At 42.1% G+C, this 26,850-nt stretch overlaps 1 protein-coding gene across 2 annotated transcripts in view; it reads right to left on the bottom strand.

Moving 5' to 3' along the window:
• The window catches only part of LOC136876459 (acetylcholine receptor subunit alpha-like), a 1,223,921-nt gene that overhangs the window by 185,206 nt on the left and 1,011,865 nt on the right, over positions 1-26,850 (bottom strand). Inside the window, exon 1 of one of the 2 annotated variants that reach the window (XM_068228473.1) lies at positions 323-381. The exons of the other annotated variant lie outside the window; for it this stretch is intronic. The gene's annotated coding sequence lies outside the window, so the exon portion shown is untranslated. Of the gene's footprint in view, positions 1-322; positions 382-26,850 lie in introns of those variants that run through there. 2 annotated transcript variants of the gene reach the window in all.

The raw sequence follows: 26,850 nt of genomic DNA, 5'->3' as shown, positions 1-26,850 counted from the left end.
CTTTAAACGATTTGCGAGGTAAACATCTGGGTTGACTCACGGTGTATGTTTAGTGAGGTGGTTTGCATAAACATATAGTATTAAAAATGTAATTGTTATTTTCACAAATAGGTAGCGTTCACGTCGTTTCCTCGAATTCTACCGCATTTGTGTGATATTTCGAAGTGTTGTAATAACATGCCTGAGCTTTACCACTGCGGGGTCTACTAAAACAAATAACATTAGAAAATAAGTTAAAATTATAACACTTACGTATTTAATAATCAGCGGAAAAATATGTTAAACCGAGGTTCTGTTATGTTACGAGCTCAACTTCGCCTACCTTATGGCTGCTTCTCCGTCTTGATTTAGTGCACACTATATTGCGCTGCTCTATGAACCTTCTGCTTGCTATGCTGTCTCACCACTGCTTCATCTGCTACACCGCCACGCGCAATCTCCGTGACGTCACCTAGTTCTAGTGTGTTCTCGAGCTCGCTTCGCTCCGTGTATATATACTCGCCGCTTTCTCCTGTCCGGCGATCAGGTGTGACTTGGTGTTGTAATCGGCAGTGGGAGCTCAAGCCCTGCACCGGCTGGTCCGAGTGCATTTGGACTTTACTTGGTTCTCCGTTACGTGTTGGGTGAGCAGACTTTTACTGTAATTATTTACCATTCATTTTAATTTCGCCCTCTCATTCATCATATGGGCTTGAATAACGCTTCGATATTGAACTATCGTCCCTTCAGGACACAGCGAAATTTCACGGTGCCAAATTATTGACTTTGACTTTATGATGGAAATATGAAGGAGGAAGCGTGCTGGGCTTCAAGTTTTGAACAGTTGTACTGGAACCTTTTCTCTCGTTTGGAGCGGATATCGTACCCTGGTCAATCCCCTTTCCCTGCTTGAATCTCTTTCCCGATTTTTCCTTCTTTTCGTCTACCTTTCGTACCTCTAGTAACATATTAATAAATTTGTAGCTTGGTGCTCTGCTAAATTTTTACACTTCATCTGGCGTGTGCCTTTCGATTATTCTGGTGTCTACTTGCTTTAAAAAGAAAAAAGGTGTGCCTTAGTTTTAGGGGGATAGCCTGTTCTTTTATCACGTGCCTGTGTGAGCACTGGAAAAATTCCTTTTAACTAATGTTAATTTTCTTGTTCCTGTTTCCATAATTCCTTGCTACTTTTGTGGCATTCGCGTGAACATTGGTATAAAATTTTATTCTGGTTTCGTGCTTGGCGCCCCCCCCCCCAAGCTCTATTGTGGTTTGGTGATTACCCCTTTAAGATACGTACACTAAACAAAAAAAAAAGGAGAGAAAACCTGTTGATAATTTGTACAAATTCCCACTTTAATGGTGTATCAAATGGTCGAAGTTCTCATTCTTATAGTGTAAACAATTGTTATTTCTTGGAGTTGTTTTAATATATGTGTTCATTTTTTGAAACCTGTGCTTGTGGGAGTTTTCTTGGGTGTTCTCCTTCCCCCCCCCCCCTTTTCCACGTGTCCCTACCGCGATAGTTCCTCTGGGGAAAGGCCCCATAATTGAAATCACCACTTGATTTGGGATGTGATCACTGCTATCTGGTTATTCTAGACACGACATTTAAATATTGGTGTTACCTCTCTTTACGCCCTTCCCTGCGCATTGCTCTGCTGAGTCCTCTTCCCCCCCGCACCGGCAAGTATTTCTTGAGTCCCTTTGCTTACTTTACGTCGAACTTGGTCGGTTTATGCTTAGTGATTGCTGCAAGCACTTGAAAGTACATATCTGTTTAAAGGTGTCAACGCTCACCGTAACAGTTATATGGGTAGGTAGTAGCCTATAAATTAAAAAATAAATAAATATTATATATGGAAAATGCAGGAGACACGACGACTATCGAGGAGCACATGAAATGAAGGACACACCTGGTCATGACCGTGTGTCATGGTTGTGTGGTCGTAAGTCACTCAGCTGTCATGTGCTCCTGAGTTACTGCCGCTGTGGGCTCGCTTCCTGCAGGAAGACATGTGATGGTGCTTCTGCAATGAATACCGTAGGACCGAATATATACTTGCCTACAATACACAACAGATTAGTTCAAATCTCTTCTTTTGACACGAAGAAAATAGTCTACCGTTATCATATGTCGAAATTGGAAATAGATAGATCTTGACAATGGAAATATTATGCAAACTCGCAAATTTGCATCAGACTCCAGAAGGGGACAGTTCGGCATTCTCCACATTCATGGCGCTACAGTCATGATGGACCTTGGCCTACCAAGCGATCGCTGCTCATCTCGAAGGCTTGCAGATTACAACTTGACGCGTAGTCAGTGCGACGAATCCTCTCTGCCATTATTCTGAGCTTTCTAGATCGGGAAACCTATCTCATCGTCAAATAGCTCAAATTGCTGATCGAGGTAAAAATCCTTGGCCTGACTGACAATAAAACCTGGGTCTTATGGGTTAGAGACAAGCAAGCTACTCCTAGATTGCGGGGCCGGTATTTCTTAACACTAAACAAATTATATGTAAGATGCACTAGAAAATAACGTTAAGACTTGTCAGTCGGAATAATAATAATAATAATAATAAGAATAAGAATAATAATAACTTCCCAATGTGCGGCTCCATGGCTAAATTGTTAGCATGCTGGCTTTTGGTCCAGAGGGTCCCGGGATCGATTCCCGGCCGGGTTGGAGATTTTAACCTTAAATGGTTAAATTCCTTGGCTCGGGGACTGGGTATTTGCCCTGTCCTTCAGTGGCGACAGATTTGAAGAGACATCGGAGCACAGGAATTATGCACTGGAATGAGGTTCTTAAATCTGCCAGTCAGTCTACAGACACGAATCTCTCGTATTTAATCTATATCATATGCCAAACAAAACAGTCTCCGTGGCTTAGGTGGCAGCACGCCGGCCTCTTCACCGCTGGGTTCCATGGTTCAAATCCCGGTCATTCCACGGGAGATTTGTGCTGGACAAAGCGGAGGCGGGACAGGTTTTCTCCGGGTACTCCGGTTTTCTCTGTCATCTTTCATTCCAGCAACACTCTCCACTATCATTTCATTTCATCTGTCAATCAATAATCATTGCCCAGAGGAGTGCGACAGGCTTCGGCAGCCGGCACACTTCCTATCCTCGCCGCTAGATGGGGGCTTCATTCATTCCATTCCTGAGCCGGTCGAATGACTGGAAACAGGCTGTGGATTTTCATTAAATGCCAAACGACTATTCTGGTACTCGATATCGCAATATAGAACATACAAAGTGAGCATCTCAATTGATCAATCTTAGTCGTCAGACTTTTGGACTTCAGCATGAAGAACCTCTTTTACGCTGAAATTGGAGATACTGAATGTCTATTGTAGTTGTTTGGGATTGGGAATGAGAAAGGAGAAATAAGGTACTATTTCCTATTAGAGATTCTATCCGGTTTTTTTATACTTCCCAATGTCCGGCTCCATGGCTGAATGGTTAGCGTGCAGACTTTTAGTACAGAGGGACCCGGGTTCGATTCCCGTCCGGGTTGGAGATTTTAACCTTAAATGGTTAATTCCCTTGGCTCGGGGACCGGGTGTTTGTGCTGTCCCCAACATCCCTGCAACTCACACACCACACATAACACTATTCTCGATCCCAATAACACGCAATTAACTACACATGGCAGATGCCGCCCACCCTCATCGGAGGGTCTGCCTTACAAGGGCTGCACCCGGCTAGAAATAACCACACGGAAACAAAAAAACTTCCCAATGATTTAAACCCTTCTTCTGCGATGGCACGTCGATAAATTAGTGTGATCGAGTAAAATAGAACGAAGATAGCTGACTTCAGACGGCGAGCGAGCTTCTTACGTCCAAAATAGAGCGATCAAATCGGGCCAACTACAGTTGAATTTTGAAGAAGTAATAAAGGCATGTAGCCTCTGTAGAGAACTGGTGCTGGTCCTTCGAGTTGACGTCATAATGGCGACCTGCGGGCCTGTGACTATGGGGCCCTGCCTAAAATGAATTGTGATCTTGAAGACAACACAATACCCAGTCCCCGAGGCAGATTAATTAAGCAATGAAAGTTTATCGCAACCGGACAAGAATCGTACTCCAAACCCCTTGAACCGAAGTTCAGCATGATAACCATTTAGCCATACAGTCGGATGGAAGACGTAGAAGTTCGTACATCTTCATGTCAGCATGTAGAAGACCCTTGTGTACTCATTTGAGTTCCACACAGTAAAATCTTCTCTCTCGACTAATTCGTCTGTGTAGAGTTTTCGGTTTCATGTTCTGCTTCTTGGCTGAATGATTAGCATACCGGCTTGCAGTTCAGAGAGCCCTGAGTTCGATTTACAGCTGGGTCGCGGATTTTAACTGCCTCGGGGATTGGTTGTTGTCTTAATACTCTTCTTTCCATCTGCAGTATATATAACACACCACACACACAAATACGTAACAGTGAAATAATAATAATAATAATAATAATAATAGCTTTACGTCCCACTAACTACTTTTACGGTTTTCGGAGATGCCAAGGTCGCGGAAGTTGGTCCCGCAGGATATTTTTACGTGCAAGTAAATTTACCAACACGAGGCTGACGTATTTGAGCACCTTCAAATACCACCGGACTGAGCCAGGATCGAACCTGGCAAGTTGGGGTCAGGATATCCGGCCGTAAAATCGTGCCAAATTCACATCAAGTGCCGACCGCAGTCAATTGGGAGAAAGGCCAGGAAGAAGGAGGAGGCGGCGAGTTTTCAGTTTCGCATCTAGGTGCTTAAGTGTACCTGACGACATTGCCTTAGAAGTCTTGTGGATGGCGTCAATACAAAAAACTTGTATGAGCAGCTGAGGTTATCCTTATCTTCGAATGTTCACATGGAGTGGGTCATTGGAACAAATTCTGAAGATTTCAATTTTCATCATTTTGCTATTTTTTTCAGATTGGTCGATGAGAAACCGATTGAAAAGGATGTTTTGTTCCACCCACTTATTTTGTACAACCAGCACCAGTCGACTTAACAATGTTCGGCTCCTCGTCTATTCCTAGCTGAGTGACATTGTAGTCATTAAGTGCTCATCAAGAAGGCCGAGGTTCAAATCAGGGTCGGTATTTCTTCCTCTTTCCTGGCCTGTTCCCAATAACTTAGGATCGGTACCGATGTGTATTAAGGAACGTTTCACGGGCAGATCCTCTTTACGAAACCAACCCTATCGGGAGAGAAGTATTGTTAATTGCGTGTTTTTGTGGTGGTTGGTAGTGTGATATGTTATTACGTAAATTAAGATTTGTATTAAGACGAACAGAAACATCAGCCCCGAGCTAGGGGAATGAACACCGCGGAGAATCGAACCCGGGGCCCTCTGAACTGAATATAACTAAGCTGACCATTCAGCATTGCAGCTGGACTCGGCCAAATGCAAGTGGGAAGTTTGAAAAAAAAAAAATGTCAGATCCCTCTGGTTCAGATTTTACCAAATACTAAGGAGGGCCCGTGGTTAATGATCACAAGATTAACAGTCACGTAAAGATGGAGATTTCGTGGCGGATGATCAGATTATCAGTCACGGAAAACTGGGGGGGCTGGGCTGAGTAGCTCAGATAATGAAAGCACTGGCTTTCTGAACCCAAGGTTCGTTCGATCCTGGCTCAGTCCGGTGGTATTTGAAGGTGCTCAAATACGCCAGCCTCGTGTTGGTCGATTTACTGGCACATGAAAGAACCCCCGCGAGACAAAATTCCGGCACCTCGACGTGTTTTCCGTGGTTTCCCATTTTCACACCAGGCAAATGCTGGGGCTGTACCTTAATTAAGGCCACGGCCGCTTCCTTCCAACTCCTTGGCCTTTCCCATCCCATCGTCGCCATACGACCTATCTGTGTCGGTGCGACGTAAAGCCCCTAGCAAAAAAAAAAAAAAAAAGCACATCGACGTCTCCAAAAAACCGTAAAAGTAGTTAATGTGACGTTAAACCAATGACATTATTATTAAAACTGCAAATCAGGTTGTTAATCACCACGAGATTACCGGTCACTTAAAATTGGAGGTCCCAAGGTTAATTTTAATATTACAAGTTTCGGTTTCATTTCTCTTTCTGCCAGCCTCGATCAGCGTGCTGGGCACACTTGTATGTTACGTTACTACCCGTCATGCCCACGTTGAAGCTTCTCTTGTCCCCTGTATCACTGATTACCTTAGTTTTGAAGCCACTGTGTGTACCGAAGTCAATGTCCCACATTCCAGGCGAAAGCCTGCATTACCATTACTTTGTGTTTCTCATGATTTAGTAGGCCGACCTGACAGCGGTGATGCATCGTCACCGCCTTTCATGTTACCGCTATGGCTGGGGCCTACTCCGCGGACTAACAAGGGAGTATTGATTTAGTTGCTTCTATATTAGCATATCACCGAATCAGTGCACCAAGAACTTCACTGATATGATCATAGTTATGCTGTGTGTTCCTTCAGCTGTTGTGGGTCTGTTCTCAAACGGAGTTCGTTAATGAGCCAGCCCACAATTCCAGTTTTGGGACATGTAATTACCGTCCTCAACACATTACTTTGCTAGTCTGCAGGTGTGGAGAAATTGCTGAGTGGAACTGTACAGTCACAGTCTTGGAGATGAAGTTACAAATGAAAAAAAAAAACACATCCACAAAATACGTAATAGAATGCAATCGAATCAAGCCAAGTGATGCAGAAAATATTACTTTAGTAAATTAAGATGAATATTCTTACTTGGATAGTAGAATAATTTCTTTCTTTCTTTCTTTCTTAATCTGTTTACCCTCCAGGGTTGGTTTTTCCCTCGGACTCATACACACCTCTACCACCGCAAGGGCAGTGTCCTGGAGTGTGAGACATTGGGTCGGGGTATACAACTGGGGAGAATAGCCAGTACCTCGTCCAGGCGGCCTCACCTGCTATGCTGAACAGGGGCCTTGTGGGTGGGGGGATGGGAAGATTGGAAGGGATAGACAAGAAAGAGGGAAGGAAGCGGCCGTGGCCTTAAGTTAGGTACCATCCCAGCATTTGCTTGGAGGAGAAGTGGGAAAGCACGTAAAACCACTTCCAGGATAGCTGAGGTGGGAATCGAACCCATCTCTACTCATTTGACCTCCTGAGGCTGAGTGGACCCCTTCCAGCCCTCGTACGACTTTTCAAATTTCGTGGCAGTGCCGGGAATCGAACCCGGCCCTCCGTGGGTGTTAGCTAACCACACTAACACCAAATCCACAGAGGCGGAAACACAGAAACACTGACGACATATATGGACAACCACAGGGCAGCATATCGGATATATTATCACAAGAAAACGTACGAATTCCCTTAAGGCAAAATATAATTTGTATTGGAATACATTATAACTTACGAGTGACGTCGCTAATATCCATCCATTTCGTCTATTCCACTGAAACTACCACTCGACAATTCACTGTCACTTCCCTGACAATCGGAAGTTCTAAGATAAGAAATTTCCTACGAATACATCTTAGAATAAAATCAGAGTATTGCGACACACGAACTCTTTTCCCGTTGTAAGACGGTAGAACTTTCTCCAAAGACTTCGTTTTTCCGTGCAGTTTAAATTCCACACGTAGAAACACCGGTACGGTGCGCGGTCATATTCACAATTTCTTCTACCGTCCACTCCGCATTCTCATACTACAAGCAGCGGTACACGTTAAAACAATGGGCTTCGATTTCGTACTTAATTTCTCCCCAGTTTTATTGGCTTTAAGATATTTTACAAGTGACTCAAGCGTTGCAGCAGCAAAACCCACATGTTGCTCACAGCTGGCAGCCATTATGAAGCCATATAGCCTACAGCCAGTATTGCCAACAGTTCTCTTCGATCCATCTTCAACGTCGTAAAAATTATGCGAACTAATCAGTAAGCTGTAACAATGAAATGAATTCGAACAAGGCTTACAAAGTACACGATGTAATTAGGTATCAAGCTCATATTAACTAATTGTATATTTCGCTATAAATACCACTGAGAACAATAACTATTCACAGCCATCTACTTATAAAAATAAGAGGTGGTAACGAACTCGATTAACATACAATTTGTGCAATATTTTCCACATTTTTACAGAGGAAAAATTTTAATCGGCCAAGTTAGTTCACCAGAATATGTAATCAAACTGTGGGAAGCTTCTGACTTCAAAAACAAGCAATAAACTTAGGAACTATTTACCGCTGCGGAAGCCTCTTCACTGACCAACACCCTGGCTAACATCAAAGAGGCCTCTTTATATCATGTTGATATGATGGTTCATATCAAGTTTGTTATAAAGTATATTGCGTGTTTTAAGAGTGAAAAGTGCTATGTGTTAATTTATAACAGTGCATTTTAACTGTGCTTAAACAGTGTATCACTCACTATAAGGGAATTCTTTAAAAAAATGCAGTGTAACCGCCATCACAACAATGCAAGTTACAAAGTGATGTATTTTTAAATTTATATCGAGTGCTGTGTTATGAAAGTGGAATAGTTAATATAGTTAATATTAGCATAAAAAGAAGCACTTCAAGCAGTATTAGTTATAGAAAAAAACAGTGTAAATATTGTGTTTTTGAAACCGTTAAGTATTACCTTACGTATCCTACTTCGATAAGCCACCTTTTATTCTGAGCCATTGTTGATGTGAAGAGGGTGAACAATCGATAGTGACTGTTAAAATTTGAAAAATTGAAATCACTGCCTACTAGATAAGAAAATGGTGATTGTCAGATGTAGTGGGTAACTCCACGATAAAGTAAGCTTAAGTGCATCTTTAGAAAAGAATTATATATAAAAATGATTTGTATATTTCACTAACTGTGAACAAATTTATAGCAAACGAATTATTGAGTTGTTAAGGGCATTAGGTAGTCTATATAAGATATAGTCAGTAATCATTTGGTGAGTGAACTCAACGCCATTGTTGTTCGGTGCTAACAAAGAGTATATTTACATAATAGAAAAAGAGAAGGAATCAAAGAAACATGACTGGGAAAGGCAACAGCAACGCCCCTTGCGGCACATGCGGCAAACGAGTAACAGATAGCGATGCCGGTGTTTGTAATAAATGGTTTCACAAAGATTGTGTCGGTATCAGCGCTGGAGACTATACTACTCTCCAGAAACCTAGCTGCACATTGTTATGGCTTTGTAAACCTTGTAAAAGAGAACTAGAATATCTCAAAAGAAGCAGAAGCGAACTGAAAGATATCAGAAGAGAAATGCAAACATTACAGGGAACAATCCTAGCCGGAGTCAGAGAAGAAATGAGGAAATTCGTCGAAAACCTCACCTGCCAAGACAATCAAATCAACAAAGAGCAGACATCAAAGACATCTCCAGAGGTAGAATCAAACCAAACTCCACAGACCCCACCAGAAAAACAGAAAACGGACTCCTCTAAAGATCGTACAACTTCAGATATACCGATCCAAAATAAGAACTCAACTACTAGACCCGAAAAAACCTCAAAAAAGAACCCACCTATGGACAACTTGACTGGACAGGAAGAAAATTCCAAAGAAAAGTGCGTGGATGGAACAGCACAAGTCCGGAATTATAGACCTCTAGCTTGCTCGTATACTGACTTTGGAGACAAGGAGAAAACGAGTGATCTAAATGAATCCACCCTACCAACACTGACCGAACACGCAGGACCCGATGAAAAAACACCCTGGAACACAGCGGTGAAGAAATCGAAACAGCATCGTCGGACCATCATCGGGACGAAACAAAGCAACGAAGAACTACAACCGGCAGCCAAAACAGCATGGCTATATGTGGGAAAGATAAAAGAAGGAACCACAGAAGATAACATCAAAAACGATTTATTAAGAAATGGCATTACAGAGATAAAAGCCTGTGAAATGCTTAACACAGTTGGGCCCATGAAAGCCTGCAAATTGGGAATTCCTTTTGAATTTCTACAAACAACAGAAAAACCTGATTTCTGGCCTAAAGGTATTGTAGTTAGAAGATTTTCTTTTCGAGGCCAAAGACGCAACATTGGAATGTCCCTCGAATAATAAAATAATCAAGATTCTTCTCTGGAACATCGAAGGACTAAAAAACGCCTTACTATTAATGCCCCCAAAGACAATGGAACATTTCGATGTCATCATAGCTACGGAAACTTTTCTTTTAGAACCAACAGACCTACCAAAATTCTATGGATACCACACATTTGCAACGCCAACAGGAGGTAGACCGGCTGGAGGAGTCTCATGCTTCCTCAAACCAACTGTTGGAAGAGTACATGAAATCCAGAGAAGTGAAAACACAATCATAGTTAAGACCACTGACCTAACATTAATAGGAATATATATCGCACCAGATAATTGAATAGAAGATGTAGTAGAATCAGTACTTAATGCAATAGGGAAAGTAAATACTGCGGAAGAAGTGATAATCGCGGGTGACCTCAACTGCAGGATAGACAAGCCGAACGTAAAATCGGAGTTAGTTATTCAAATCCTGAGGGATGAAGGTTACACAATGATAAACAGAAAAGACCTTAAAACATACTTTGCTCCAAATGGCTCCAGCGCAATTGATCTTTTATTCTACAGAGGTGAAAGATTTCTGATAAGGAAACAGGAAGGTCTACGGTCCTCAGGGTCAACGCCAATCAGAAAACATATACCCATCTGCACAGAAATTGAACACAAAGAGTCACGGAAAACACCAATCCCCGACGATAAGGGCATCACACTTTCAAGAAATATTGATGGAACGAAACTGCAAGACCACCCGAATATACAAAAAGCAAGAGCACTTGTAGCTCGAGGACACCTAGATGAAGCAGTAGAAGTCGCTACAAATCTGATACAGGAAACCGCTTTGCCTGTGAAAGAAAGGAGAGCCCAAAAGTGGTTTGACAGGCAATGCTACATAGCACGAAAAGACACCTTACGCGCGTTATACTCAGCCAGGAAAATGGAGACCGCTGATTACTTGGAAGCATATGCCATCAAAAGAAGAAATTACAGAAAACTTCTAAAAGAGAAGCGAGATGAATACCTGGAAGCAGAAGCCAAGAAGCTTGCAGTCGAAGCAGAAACAGACCCATTTCGGGCCCTCAAGAAAAAGCAAGAGTGTAGAGCGAGGGAAATACCAATGGAAATATGGGAAAAACACTTCTCAGCGCTTCTAAACAGGGACAGCAGAGCAAAAGGTGACACCGCAAACCACCCTATCGATCCAGAACACGAAATTAGACTAACCACAGGGGAAGTACAGATGGTAATCAGCAAAGGAAAGAAAGGGAAGTCAGCATGACCGGACAACATATATACAGAACACTTAAAAAGTACTCAAGACCATTTACTACAACTTTGGACAGAACTATTCAACAAATGTCTAAATTTAGGCAAAATACCGGAAGTTTGGAGAACGGCAACGCTGAAGACTGTGTACAAAGGGAAAGGAGAAACTGACAACCCCGACTCATATAGAGGTATAGCTCTAGAAAGCAACTTATACAAAGCATTTGCAACTATTGTAGCGAATCGCCTGAACAATGAAATAGACCCATTCATACCAGAATGCCAACTAGGCTTCCGCAAAGGAAAAAGCACGTTACAAGCCGCAGCATGCCTGAAAGAAAAAATTGAAGAGGCACTGAGGCATCCAAAAGGGAAGTACTACGTCGTCTTTGTTGACTATAAGAAGGCTTTTGATCTTATCGACAGAGATATCCTGATAGGAAAATTGAAACAAATGATTGGTGACAACACGCTCGTGAGAATCGTTGAGACCATACTAGACTACAACCTAATCCAAATTGAAGATGGAGCATCCTCATCCGGGAAAGTAATTCAAACAAACGGGGTACCCCAAGGAGACCCACTAAGTCCGCTACTATTCAACGTAGCAACGGCAGATATCACACAAATAATGACGGACTCCCCTGAGACTACTCTAATAATGTACGCTGATGACATGGCTCTGGGATCGAGCTCAAAGGCAGAACTACAGTCGACAGTGATGAAGTTAGAAGCTTGGGCTTCAGATAACAAATTTGAAATTAACCAGGAAAAGACAGTACACATGGTCTTCAGAAAAGGTGGCAAGGCGGCCAAGGACGACGCCATATCATTAAATATTAAACCACTAGAAATAGTCAAGAAATTCAAATACGTGGGCATCACGTTCCAAACGAGCATGACATCCTTCAACAGCCACGTCATAGACAGAACGACAGCAGCAATCAGAGCCATCCACAATATCAAGAATATATCTATGCTATCCCTTAACACAGCGATGGCTTTACTCAAGACCGCAATAACACCAATTGTCTCATATGGAATCGAAATAATATGGGATACCCTGACAATCGATGACTTGGAGAGGATAGAAAGGGTCAAAGCAAGGTTCCTGAAGAAGGGCCTAGGAGTAGGCAAACTGGCACCCTCCAGACTTGATGTACTGGCACGGGAAACTTACTTCATTGAGGATCTACGACTCAATCTACCACTGCCATCTACCGGCCCATTCCAAGAGCTTCAGAAAAAACTTCTTAAGAAACGCGCGGAAATAGACCCCGAATTCTACGGAAATGACGCCATGATCGATCGAAACTGGACCAATCAACTTCAAGAGCAAAGACATGGCATAACAAGATATGCAATACATGGCTTCCACCACAAAATATGCGCAAAGACAAAATTCCACAACCCAACAGATGACTGTGTTTGTACACTGTGTAAGGAAAAGTGCGACCGCTACCATCAGCTGAAGTGCAAGAACAGAATAAAGACTCTAACAGAATACAGCACAATGTAAATTGGCACAACAAACTCAATACTCATTCGAGTGCTCCTTATATAATTAAAGAGGCCACTTAGGACTTGAGTTGACTCACAGACCTTAACCGACCTATCGGAACTGCCCATAATGGCGGCAGCTGGAGTGCTAGCATGTGTTTGTTTTGATTTGTGTAAGTCGTGTTGTTACCAAATATTTACGGAAATTTGAATATTATTAATCGTAAATTATATTTATTTATAGACTTAAAAGGGCTATGGAGCCTCTTTCTGTGCCTTAAGAGGCTGCTAATTTTTAAAGACCTTATTTATTTGAACAATGTCAGTGGTGATTAGGTTATTGTTAGTTCTCATGTTCTTCTCTGAAAGTATTTTCTTTATATTTTCAATTACCTGTGCATTATGTTTATAGTTTAATGTGATGTGTACCTGTATGTACTGACAATAACTATTCACAGCCATGTAATTATAAAAAGTAAGAGTTGGTAACGCACCTGATTAACATACAATTTGTGCAATATTTTCCACACTTTTACAGAGGAAGAATTTTAATCGGTCAAGTTAGTTCACCAGAATATCTAATCAAACAGGGAAGCTCAGATGCAGTGCACAAGCTTTATGTTCTGATTCCCAAAAGACCCAGTATTAAGGAAAAAATGAGTTAAGTGCATTCATAGAGAAAACTTCGAACCAAATGATAGGCCTAATAGTGTTGTGTGCATTAATCATTTTGATACCAAATTTATTGTAAGGTTAGGGGAGGTATTGTAGCCATAGAAGGTGGTGATCCAATTCGAGTGCCACGCAAACTTCTGAAGTTGATCCTAGCAACTTTCCCTATCAGCCAATATATCTTACTATAAAGAAAAGTAAACCGGTCCGGGAAAAATCCAGAAAATCGTTGCCAAGTGTTCTGAATGAGAGACGAAAATGATTTTAAACGGTGGTGCACGAATGATATAATTAATCATTTTCAGTGTTTTACAACGGAGATGCGTAACCTAAACCTAACTCCATTTCTCGTGAGTGAAAAAGGGATTACGTATTTTAAAAAAAATTACAAGAGGATGATGTGCCACCAATTCCGGTGAGTTTTAGATGTTCACGTGTATCATACAAATATTACTGTAGGCTACCTACTCAACAATCCAGGTGGATTTTGGAGCGTTGACATTCGAAAAATATATTTGTTTGCATGTTGTATATAATGGGCTGTGGTTAATAGTGTTGTTACATAGTATTTCATGTACTGTAAGGCTAATAAAGTTATTTTTGAACTATTTATCTTACTTGGTGGCTGGAGTTTCATATGGGAAATATTTGTAGAGTACCGGTATGTTCTGTTTCAACCTGATGTTGATAAAATTATTCTCTCTTCGTTATTTTACCACTGAAATTGCAATTAGTCTTACAACAGAATTATGCGATAACGATACTTTTGGTGTATATCTAATCATTCATATTTTGAGTTAGTGAGTTGCATTTCATGACGTTCGACTTGCGATGTTTTGTTTGGGCGACCTCTCAAGTCGCCCACCGATGTTCGGCAAGTTTTTTCTGGGTTACGGCCTCATGTGATTGTAGTTGGTCTTGCTAAGGGGTATACCAATCGAGTTGGCCTTGTGGTTAGGGTGGCGCAGGTGTGAGCTTGCATTCGGGAGATAGTGGTTTCCATTCCCACTGCCAGCAAACCTGAATAGGGTTTTCCGTGGTTTCCCATGTTCACACCAGGCAAATGCTGGCGCTGTACCTTAAGGCCTCGGCCGCTCCCTTCCCATTCCTAGCCCAATCCTATCCCATCGTCGCCATAAGACAGCTGCGCGTTCCTAACCGCACAGCTAACTCGCCCGGTAGAAAATAACTCGTCTTCAACAAGCTGCCGTGACGTCAGTGCGACGTAAAGCAAATTGAAAAAACAAATCCTAAGAGGTATAGTTCACTTTTGGAGGTGCACTACAAGTACACTGTCTTCCAGTCAAAGGATTCAGGACTTTTACCCTAACCTTGAATATGAATAATGCATTGGGTGAAGGAAGGGTGCGATCTAATTCAGTAGAGAAACATATCGGTCGATTGCCATTGCTATTTGAGAGCGGATCTGTTGATGGCGGGCATTAAGCAGCTTATGGCGCTGCTATCGGCAATACACTGTACAGATCAAAACCATGTGATTACCCACGCTTACGAAACAGGAAGTGGTTGTTCAATAACGAAGTGTGAGATTGAGCGGAATCTCTCTCTTCCTGTCCGTACTTCATCTCAAGAGACGTATGTCCACCTTGTTGAAGACGAACTATTTTCTCCCGGGCGAGTTGGCTGTGCGGTTAGGAGCGCGCAGCTGTGAGCTTGCATCCGGGGCATGGTTGTTTCGAACCCCACTGTCGGCAGCCCTGAAGATGGTTTTCCGTGGTTTCCCATTTTTCACACCAGGGCTGTACCATAATGAAGGCCAAGGCCGCTTCCTTCCCACTCTTAGGTCTTTCCTATCCCATCTTCGCCATAAGACCTATCCTAGAACAGGGCTTGCCAATTAGTAAGAGCTCGAGGGCCACATTGGAAAACTCAGACATGGTTGCGGGCCGCACTTGATAATAGGCCAATTTTCGTAAACTTCTGCAAACATAATAAAGGTGACAGTATGAAATAATATGTTTAGTTCCATTGAAACGAAGATTTGATAATTTTAATTATTAAACACTATTTTACAATAATTGAATAAAAGAGTGAAATTTGGATTTTAAATTTTCAATAAAAAAAATAGTCTATTCAGATCAAGCGAATACTTCAAAAGAGGAAATAATATTAATAATGAATGAGTTATGACTTAGGTCTATAAGGGGTGTAAAATTAATACATTTTTGAACGAGCTATGAAATAGTTTTTTTGTTATCTTTTCATGTTATTCCTTAAAATGTTATCGCGGGCCACAAAATATGTCTTCGCGGGCCGCCATTTGGAAACCCATGTTCTAGAACCATACTGTTCTAAGTCAATTTCTTTTAGAATATCAGTTATGAAGCTCAGCGATCATGCCCAGAGCTCTGCTGTGAATAACAGGGAGGAAGGTGATGCATTTAAAACATCCGATATCAACAGAACCGTTTTGTTCAATGTCCATATTTTCTACTAATTTCTGGACCATGCTGTTCCATGTCGAAGTATCAAATTACGAACGTAAGTACATCACTGTCGGCCTCTGTGGTGTAGTGGTTAGTGTGATTAGCTGCCACCCCTGGAGGCCCGGGTCCGATTCCCGGCTCTGCCACGAAATTTGAAAAGTGGTACGAGGGCTGGAACGGGGTCCACTCAGCCTCGGGAGGTCAACTGAGTAGAGATGGGTTCGATTCCCTCCTCAGCTCTCCTCGAAGTGGTTTTCCGTGGTTTCCCACTTCTCCTCCAGGCAAATGCCGGGTTGTTATCTAACTTAAGGCCACGGCCGCTTCCTCCCCTCTTCCTTGTCTATCCCTTCCAATCTTCCCATCCCCCCGCAAGGCCCCTGTTCAGCATAGCAGGTGAGGCCGCCTTGGCGAGGTACTGGTCATCCTCCCCAGTTGTATCCCCGACCCAGTGTCTGAAGCTCCAGGACACTGCCCTTGAGGCGGTAGAGGTGGGATCCCTCACTGAGTCCGAGGGTAAAACCGACACTGGAGGGTAAACAGATAAAGAAGAAGGAGAAGAAGAAGAAGAATTTGAGCTAACGACCAAGCTAACGTTAGTGGTAAATTAAGAAAGCTATTTTCGACCTATTTACGACAGTGATGGGAATCCTGTTATTTCTATGAATGTTGGCTAACCTCGTTTCATAAATGCGATGCGCGCATTTTGATGCAAGTGTTCACATTGTGCCGTATTGTGCTTTTAAAGCTATTAAGATGGACGACATGCGATTTTAACAGAGAATATTTCATACCTAAGACAAATCAGTGCGAAATGTATACTAAATATCAGGCAGGTATTGATAGCAAAACAAGCAAGACCGAGCTCGATAGCTGCAGTCGCTTAAGTGCGGCCAGTATCTAGTATTCGGAAGATAGTGGGTTTGAACCCCACTGTCGGCAGCCCTGAAGATGGTTTTCCGTGGTTTCCCATTTTTACACCAGGCAAATACTGGGGCTGTACCTTAATTAAGGCCACGGACGCTTCCTTCCCTCTCCTAGTCCTTTCCTTTCCCCATCGTCGCCATAAGACACATCTGTGTCGGTGTGACGTAAAGCAAGTTGTAAAAAAAAAAAAAAAGCAAGAGCCGGGCTGAGTGGCTCAGATTGTTGAGGGGCTGGTCTTCGGACCCTAACTTGGCAGGTTCAATCCCGGCTCAGTTCGATGGTATTTGAAGGTGCTGAAATACGTCATCTCCACGTCGGTAGATTTACTGGGATGTAAAAGAAGTCCCACGGGACAAAATTCCGGCACCTCGGCGTCTCCGAAAACCGTAAAGTAGTTAGCGGTACGTAAAGCAAATAACATTATTATAAAGAAGCGAACGTCAGTGACATTGCATTGCACCACATCGTGAGGATGGCTTTATATTTGCAAAACAGAAGTTTGAGAAAATACTTACTTATGAGGAAAAATGTTAATAATAGTTCAAGTAGAGAATCTGATTGGTTCATACCACCAACCACAGACATCGCCAAAGAAGAGGTTGGGAAATCTACAAAGTTCCAAATATTCTAAGAGGTAAATTAAAACTAATTATTTAACCCATTATATTTGATGTTTTCTACCTGTGACTTTCAAACCTAAGAAAAATCAATGCGAAATGTGTGTTAAATATCAAGCAGGCATTGAGAGCATAACAAGCAAGCGTCAATGACACTGCATTGGTCCATATCGCGATGTAACTTAGACCTGAAAAACAAAGGTTAAATCTTACTTATGAGACAAAAATGGATGATAAGAGTAGTGTGAATGATTCTACCATTGTTGTAGTTTGATTTTTAGTGAGTACTTAGCTTCCCACAGTCAAATACTTCTTTGTTCTTCTATAAATCAAAGTTTGCAGTAAACAATCTTACGAGTTATGACGTTAGTAACAATGAAGGATTTTGTTTATTGTGACATGAGGGCATTGCAGGTAGATCAAGAAATTATATCGCAAGTACAATAATAAAAACCTTAGTATTACGATTGGAAGAAAAATAAAATATAAATACAATCATTTCATGGCCAGATGTATGTGTTCCACAGAAGAGAAATGTCTACATGTCTACTGCCTTAACGTTTTCGTAAGGAACAAGCACAACATACAAACTGTGGAACTTAAAATACCAAAAGCCTGGCAATAGTGCTGTTCAAGAAGTCGATTCAATGCGTGCAATTATGGAAAGACACATAAAAGATGAGGAATTCCATAATCCATTATCTGTGTTCAGGGCTGTTCTGTACTGTAGGTCATATTAAAAAAAAATCGAGGTTAGTCAAATGGTGGCAAATTATATTTTGATTTTAAATCAGTTGCTTTCAAATCAAATCTAATCAAAATGCCATACTCAAAATTAAAGCATGTCTATACTTCTGTACTAATATATAAACAGACTGAGTTTGTGGCTATGTAACGGGTAATCTCAAAAACTACTGGACCGATTTTGAAATTTCTTTCACTATTTGAAAGAAATCACCATTCCGAGTAACATAAGCTATGTATCATCCCAGAATATCAAAGGACCGGGGGAGTTGGCGGTGCGGTTAGGAGCGCGCAGCTGTAAGCTCGCATCCGGGAGATAGTGGGTTCTAACCCCACTGCCGGTAGCCCTAAATATGGTTTTCCGTGGCTTCCCATTTTCACACCAGGCAAATGCTGGCGCTGTACCTTAATTAAGGCCATGGCCGCTTCCTTCCCAGTCCTAGGCCTTTCCTATCCCATCGTCGCCATAAGACCTATCTGTGTCTGTGCGACGTGAAGCAAATTGTAAAAAAAAGAATACATCTGTAATATCAAAGTCTGGCTTGGTGAGGAAAGCAACGGGGAACTGCCTCATTTCCTAGCATGTCTATTCAGTGACGTCTAGGCCACCTATGAGAGGTAATGGCTGAACTGTTGAGGTTCAGAGGATCATCCCAGCTTTTGGGCTTAATATTCAACATGCATAGTGTTGGCAAAGAAGTACCAAATGAAGAGTAGGAAAATTTTCCCTTTCCAGTCTCTCTATCACTTCTTTAAAAGGTCTCAGAAAATAATCATCCGACAGACAAGGCCTTGTTTGAAGTCTTTAATTATGAACCCTTTTTATTCACTAGGTAGTAACATTTAATAAATAATAGTGTTATTTGCTTTACGTCCCATTAACAACTTTTTATGGTTTTCTGAGACGCCGAGGTACCAGAATTTAGTCCAGCAGGAGTTCTTTTATGTACCAGTAAATCTACCGGCACGAGGCTGACGTATTTGAGCACCTTCAAATGCCACCGTACTGAGCCAGGATCGAACCTGTCATGTTTGGGTCAGAAGGCCAGCGCCTCAACCGTCTAAGCCACTTAGCCCGGCTAGTAACATTTGTACTTTGTCGTAGACTCCAGCTTTTAAACATGTCTATTCTACCTGGCTTCTGTGTATTGATAGACGACTTTAGTTGTGTTGGCAAGCCACTCTTTTTCAAATGAGTCACGGTGCGTTTAGATGTTTCTATAGTTCCATGCATCTATCTAAGGGCCTGTACTACGGCAGCCATATAAAAGTGCGGTTTTGATTTATGTGGCAGTTAGCACATTTATCTGGAAGATCGGTTGAAAACGCGTACTGCGACGTTCGTTTGTGTGCAATCTGGGAGAACATTCTCGAGGTAAGCTATGCCGAAGTTGTAGAGGCAGTTAACGCTCTTATCTGGGACTAGGCTCCTATCGGGGACGCTACTGTAAGAATCAAGATGGCTACCCATCAAGATGAATCTACGTCATGATGCTGTACGAAATTAAGTTGTTATAATGTAATTACGCATATATTTATAAAGTATGTCATGCTTCCTGTCCATCTATCACAGAATTCTTAAAGATTTCCCGAGCTAGCAAGTTGTTTGTACTGACTATATGAGTTGCACACAAGTAAGTCAGCAGCAAGCTTCATGGTTAGCCGTGGTCGTTAGGGCAGCATCGTTTGCTGCTATGCAGTTATTCGTGGGTTTAAGTCTCAATAGTCTATAATTTTGTTACCTTCTAAATGTTAGTCGGTGGGGTACTAGAGGTGATAGTACACGTTTCCTAATCATTAGAATGCGTGTTAAAAGCGTGGGTTCTATTCCAAATCTATCCGCGACGTACATATGGAGTAAAGGTATACGACGTTGTTCAAGGCGATTCATCCGTCGAATGAGGATGTTAAGGAGGTTATATTTCTTTGAGTTCATAACAACTTGCTACTAAGTATTTGCACTAAAGTGAGATAGAAGCTTTGCCAGTTACTATCCTAACATTGTATTGAAAAGAAAGAAACTAACTACTTATTCAATGAGCAAACAATACATTGGATTTTAATGATCCTATGCTGCATCAGTGGGATTAATTACGAATATAAATTTTACTTTCGCCGTAACGCGCATCCTCGCAAATAGTACTAGACAAAAAAACCTGAATCATAACTTTTGCGTCCAGGTTACTTTCTCAGTCTTTTCATTTTCTATAACAGTTTCAGTTTCGTTGTATAGTTAATTAATGTTAACATTTCTTCGTATGTGCAGATTTCAATCCAAATTCTGGTTTTCACCTGAACTTCCACATTATAGCTGAATAAGAATCTGATATTGGATTCTAGCAATACAGTTTCAAAAGGAATAGCGCTAAGCAAACTAAAACACCAGGGAACACGTATACCACCGCGCTAAATTTCACCATATTTTCAGTAACCTTATTACCAAACCGATAAAAATGTTACTGCATCTTCCGCATTACAATACCGTCGTTAAAATCCATTGGTAGTACGCAAGAAAATATTTAACTTCTAGTTTGCAAAACTGCAGCCTACGTATTTGGCTGTTTACCTGACAGTCGTAGTACAGGCCCTAAGACACTCACAATTTAGCTGACCTCTTTCATTCTGCGGTTAACATATATGCTATAGAATGGTTTGATGCAATGGGAAGGACAGGCTAGCCTTGTGTATTTGGAGAAAGTTGATTTAGCATTCGGCTCTTGGTATGAGAAAAAGTTAACATTCTCGAGTTCCTTTTTTAATATTGAGCCCTGGCATTTTGGTTTCTAGTTCCTCCCTAATAGGCTATTTAACCCAGGTTTAGCTCTGTCTTCCTGAAATTTAGCACAATTGACATCTACTTTATGTGGTGGGTCGTAAGTCTCAGATAATCATACTGTCTGCACTCGTCAGTCCACACATCTAATGTGAGATTACCGGGTGAGTTGGCCGTGCGGTTCGGGGCGCGCGGCTGTGAGCTTGGATCCGGGAGATAGTGGGTTCGAATTCCACAGTCGGCAGCCCTAAAGATGGTTTTACGTGGTTTCCCACTTTCACACCAGGCAAATTCTGGGGCTGTACCTTAATTAGGGCCACGGCCGCTTCCTTACAACACCTAGGCCATAAGATCTATCTGTTTCGGTGCGACGTAAGGACACTAGCAAAAAAAAAAAAAAAAAAAAAGTAAGAGAGCACTGTTTGTTAGGAATAGTCTCCTTTACTCGAGGTGAATACTCGCTCTTGACCCGATCAGCAAAATTGTGCGTTTGACGTGAAACTGTACTTTTTGATGGTAGCCCCAGCAGCTAAAACTCCTTACAGGGCTCCTTCTCTGAGCAGTTCGTTTGCCAGATTAATGAAGCCTTTTCCCTCCACAGCTTCAAAGGGTCTTAATTTCAGAGCATAAGAAAGTAAACATGTCTTCAAAATGTTGTCCTCTTCTTTTGGTACAGTCTTAGATCTGGATTTGGCACAAGCGTGTCTTCTGAGAGACGAAGTAGAACTACTTTTGTACGTTAGTATGGCACACGTCCGCCTCTGTGGTGTAGTGTGTAGCTGCCACCCCCGGAGGTCCGGGTTCGATTCCGGGCTCTGCCACGAAATTTGAAAAGTGGTACGAGGGCTGGAACGGGGTCCACTCAGCCTCGGGAGGTCAACTGAGTAGAGGTGGGTTCGATTCCCACCTCAGCCATCCTGGAAGTGGTTTTCCGTGGTTTCCCAAGGCAAATGCCGGGATGGTATCTCACTTAAGGCCACGGCCGCTTCCTTCCCTCTTCCTTGTCTATCCCTTCCAATCTTCCCATCCCTCCACAAGGCCCCTGTTCAGCATAGCAGGTGAGGCCGCCTGGGCAAGGTACTATTCATTCTCCCCAGTTGTATCCCGACCCAAAGCATGAAGCTCCAGGACACTGCCCTTGAGGCGAAAGAGGTGGGATCCCTCGCCGAGTCCGAGGGAAAAGCCAAACCTGGAGGGTAAACTGATTAAGATAGAAGAAGAAGATAGTATGTCACACTATTGCAAACGTTGAACATAACCAACGCACTTTTTTTTTGGTCAGAGGATCCAGAATTTCGGAAAAATTTGCCCAAACTGAAGTTGAAGTGTTTGAAACACTGTAATTCCATTTAGTTTTGTTTTCACCTCTTCTTTATTTTTCAGTTCCATTTGTTTCAGTGCTGCATAAATATTCGGGCGTTTTCCACACACACACACACACACACACACACACACACACACACATATATATATATATATATATATATATATATAGTGAACAGAGGTAAATTTGAAATTTTACAACTTGCGTTTGGTTAATAAGCCACAGGAACTGTAGTTTCAGTAGGAACTTGAACCACTACGGTTTCGAATTTTATTTCATATTTTCACGTACTCTGTTCAATATTCGAATCACGGTTACGTTGATGCCATAAATAGTCTGCAAGTTCCACGTTTCCTGAGCACTACTGAAGTATTCATGAACAAAAAAATACTGTAAAAATACCTGATAGTACGATAATTAATTACAGGACTATGTATCTGCATGATGAACTTTTGTAAGTTCGATGATGTTTTACGGCGGCGATTGAAGGCACTAAAGGCATCACTCAACGAACTGATTGCAGACCTTCGAAATGTGGATGTATCGCGGAATGTTGAAGATCCCATGGGTAGAGCACGTCACCAGTGGGGAGGTACTTCGTCGTGCCGGGAAAGCGTGTGAAGTCTTAAAACCTCGTTGCATTTTCCGATGTAAAACATACAGTCTGATATGTTTGATACTAGCAGGCAGGTGATAAGGAAAATTTTGACGTACACGGAGAAAGTTATCTCCTACTACCAAGCCGTCCACACACTGACCCGACCCAACTTCCCATCGAAATACGCGTATTCTGATGTCAATAATGTTCATTTGTCTGTGCCAATACATTTCTACCTAGTGCACTACAGTTTATAATAATTTCACATCGCATTGTTAGAGGTACATTCGGTTTTAAGGTATTGTTTGAATATGGGGACTACTGGTCTAATTCTCAATTTTTTAAAACACTCCATTCTTCCTTCCAATTTCGTTCAATTTTTTCACCAATTTACAAAACAATATTTACATTTTACTGCAAAATACAATACTAATTCAAATAAAAATCGCAAGTTACTTGGTATATAGTAAGTTGTTATTACGAAAAAATACAAATTCGGTATTGGATATTTGAAATTTAATACAATTCAACAGCCTAAACAAGGAATTCAAGAAAAAAACACAAATTTCTTGGAACTTAATTAAAAAAAATTGAATCTTGGATTTATTTGCAATGAAATCAAATTACAATTTTTTTTTTTGCTAGGGGCTTTACGTCGCACCGACACACATAGGTCTTATGGCGACGATGGGATAGGAAAGGCCTAGGAGTTAGAAGAAAGCAGCCGTGGCCTTAATTAAGGTACAACCCCAGCATTTGCCTGATGTGAATATGGGAAACCACGGAAAACCATCTTCAGGGTTGCCGACAGTGGGATTCGAGCCCACCATCTCCCGGATACAAGCTCACAGCCGCACGCGTCTAACCGCACGGCAAACTCGCCCGGTAGAAAAACAGCAATCATTTTTTCTACCTTAGATTCGTCATGTGTTAAGGCACGGCTTGGACGGGCCAAGAGCCGCCCCTGGATTCAACATCCACGATACGGGAAGTGCAGAGTAGGAAAATATTTAATGATGGTCAACGACGTTCTTGGGGATACGGTACGAGAAGAACATATTGATGAGTGTACAGTACCCTGTTCCTATTGGGAGAGGATAGTTTTGACGGTACAGTATCTCTTCTTGTTTCACACCATGTCTCTGCTTGTTATGAAACCTATAAACTATAAATAATAATTATTCATATGAACTGGTTCTCATTTATGCTAGGAAGTTCGTATCTGTTTTCCTTTTGAAAGTTGCTTAATGAGTTATAAATAGTTAGCATATTTCCCAGTTTGATATTAGTGTTTGACATCATCCCAGCTCGGTTTGGAATGCTATTTAGCGTAACGGCTTACTGCTCAGATCAATGCAGTTACACTCATTTAACAGTAGAGAGGTAATGTTGCTAATTACTTCGAAAGTAATCTCCATCGTACAACATGCCAGAGCTGATGGTGTGTTCAAACCATTTTATTTTCTGTTAGAATCAATTACGATACTCAAAAATAAACAAGCAAGCAGTTCGGACACTGAGACCAAGGAAATCTGGAGGTCCTGATGGAACATCACCTTATATTGTAACGATATCAACAAAAGTCCTAATTTCTCCGACTGATGACATGTGGCCTGGTGCAGGTGTTTCTAGTTTACTCCCATCGGCGACCGAGTGACTGGGCGTATGATGATGAGGTAGAGACAAGGTGAAACCTTGTGCCGGCACATAGCCTACTACCGTCGAATGACACCAGGGAGAATGTTCAAGCCTTAACGTCTCCTTCTTATGGACGGATCTCCATCAACAGCATCATATGTCTTCACTCCATATTAACACTGCAGAGAAGTTTGGAAATGAACAATGATTCTGGCTCGCAATGTAGTGATTTGAAATTCTATATTACTACCTCTCCTATCCTGCTAGCTAACATTCTGATGACGATATTTTTTCCACTAACGGGACTCGAACCAGATAACCGCGGTGTCAGACCATAGAAATCATGGCTACCAGGTGGGCTGTGACTCTGATGAGTATTATGCACATTGTACAATAAGACATCATTTGTATTCCCATGTTAACAGAACCTAAACCGGGCGAGTTAGCCGTGCGGTCAGGGAAACGCGGCTGTGAGCTTGCATCCGGGATATAGTGGGTTCGAATCCCACTGTCGGTAGCTCTGAAGATGGTTTTCCGTGGTTTCCCAACTTCACACCAGGCAAATGCTGGGGCTGTACCTTAATTCAGGGCACGACCGCCTCCTTCCAATTCCTAGGCCTTTCCTATCTCATCGTCGCCATAAGACCTATCTGTGTCGGTGCGACGTAAAGCAAAAAAAAAAAAAAAAAAAAACCAAGTACAGCGTACCCAACTTTTAAGCCCGTAACTACACAGCCGTGGAAAATTGTACAGAAATTGCAATTTGTTTGTGCGCGTGATGAAATACTTGGATATATTCTGTGCTTAAGAATTTTGAAGAAAAATCGAGTTTCACATAACGCAATAACGAAGGCAGAAGTAAGGACGTAAAATGCAGAGTAGCTCAAGCAAGGAAGCCTTTTATTTTTTAAGAATATACATATTCTCTCTTCAGATATTTATGTCTGTCCCTTAATCCCGTTTCTTGGTAGGGGTCGGGGATGAGGTGAGCTGAATTTACATGGCATGTTTTCAAGGCCGGATGCCCTTCCTGATGCCAACCTCAGTTGAGGAGCTAATGAAGATGAATGAAATTGGGTAAGGAGGTGGATGGAATCGGCTGTGGCCTATGATGTGTCCTGGCATTTGCCTGGAAGTGAAAATGGGAAACAACAGAAAACCATTCTCAGAACAGCCGCCGGCGGTGGGATTCGAACCCACGCGTTTTCCGAGTGCAGTGAAATAGGGATATATCAAGGCATGAATATGTCAAACATCGAGCAATTTGGCCTGCGATTAGGGGTGTGCAACTACGAGCTTGCATTCGGGAGATAGTGGGTTCGAACCCCACTGTCGGAAGTCCTGCATTTTCGTAACAGGCAAATCCTAGGGCTGTACCTTTACTACGGCCGCTATTTGCTCAACCGTAGCCCTTTCCTTTCCTTCGTGCCAGAAAGTCTTCGATGTGTTAATGTGACGTTAAACAAGTAGAAAACAGTCGACCTCTGCGACGGCCAATTTTTGTGTGGTACAGCGTAGAAGTAATATTTACAAATACACAGCATCAGAGTACTCAGAATTTGATGAATTTTAAAGGAAAATAAATTCACCATAACCCCCTATGGGTGGGGGACGCAGAAGAAGAATACACCCACGGTATTCCCTGCCTGTCGTAAGAGGCGACCAAGGGATGATTGAATTAGAACTATGAAACTACTTGTGATCAATATCATCACGCGGAGAACTCCATGGGTCGCCTTTACTTGCGAGTAGCACCACTACGTTAGGTACACAATAGGTTTGTCATTAGTAGCAGCAGAGAGCGATTCACTATGGGTTTCCAGAACCTGTGATTAGTACCACTATATGCGGAATATCACGGGCTTACGTTGCCTGTGATTGGTACCATTATGTGAGAAACACCACGGGTCTGTGTGTTGCCTGTGATTAGTACCATTATGTGAGAAACACCACGGGTCTGTGCCTTGCCTGTGATTAGTACCATTATGTGAGAAACACCACGGGTCTGGGCGTTGCCTGTGATTAGTACCATTATGTGAGAAACACCACGGGTCTGTGCCTTGCCTGTGATTAGTACCATTATGTGAGAAACACCACGGGTCTGGGCGTTGCGGGTTGATTAGTACCATTATGTGAGAAACACCACGGGTCTGGGCGTTGCGGGTTGATTAGTACCATTATGTGAGAAACACCACGGGTCTGGGCGTTGCGGGTTGATTAGTACCATTATGTGAGAAACACCACGGGTCTGTGCCTTGCCTGTGATTAGTACCATTATGTGAGAAACACCACGGGTCTGTGCCTTGCCTGTGATTAGTACCATTATGTGAGAAACACCACGGGTCTGGGCGTTGCCTGTGATTAGTAC

Source organism: Anabrus simplex, chromosome 1 (genome assembly GCF_040414725.1).
Source record: "Anabrus simplex isolate iqAnaSimp1 chromosome 1, ASM4041472v1, whole genome shotgun sequence".
Taxonomy (NCBI): Eukaryota; Metazoa; Arthropoda; class Insecta; order Orthoptera; family Tettigoniidae; genus Anabrus; species Anabrus simplex.
This window is presented reverse-complemented; position numbering and strand designations above follow the sequence as displayed.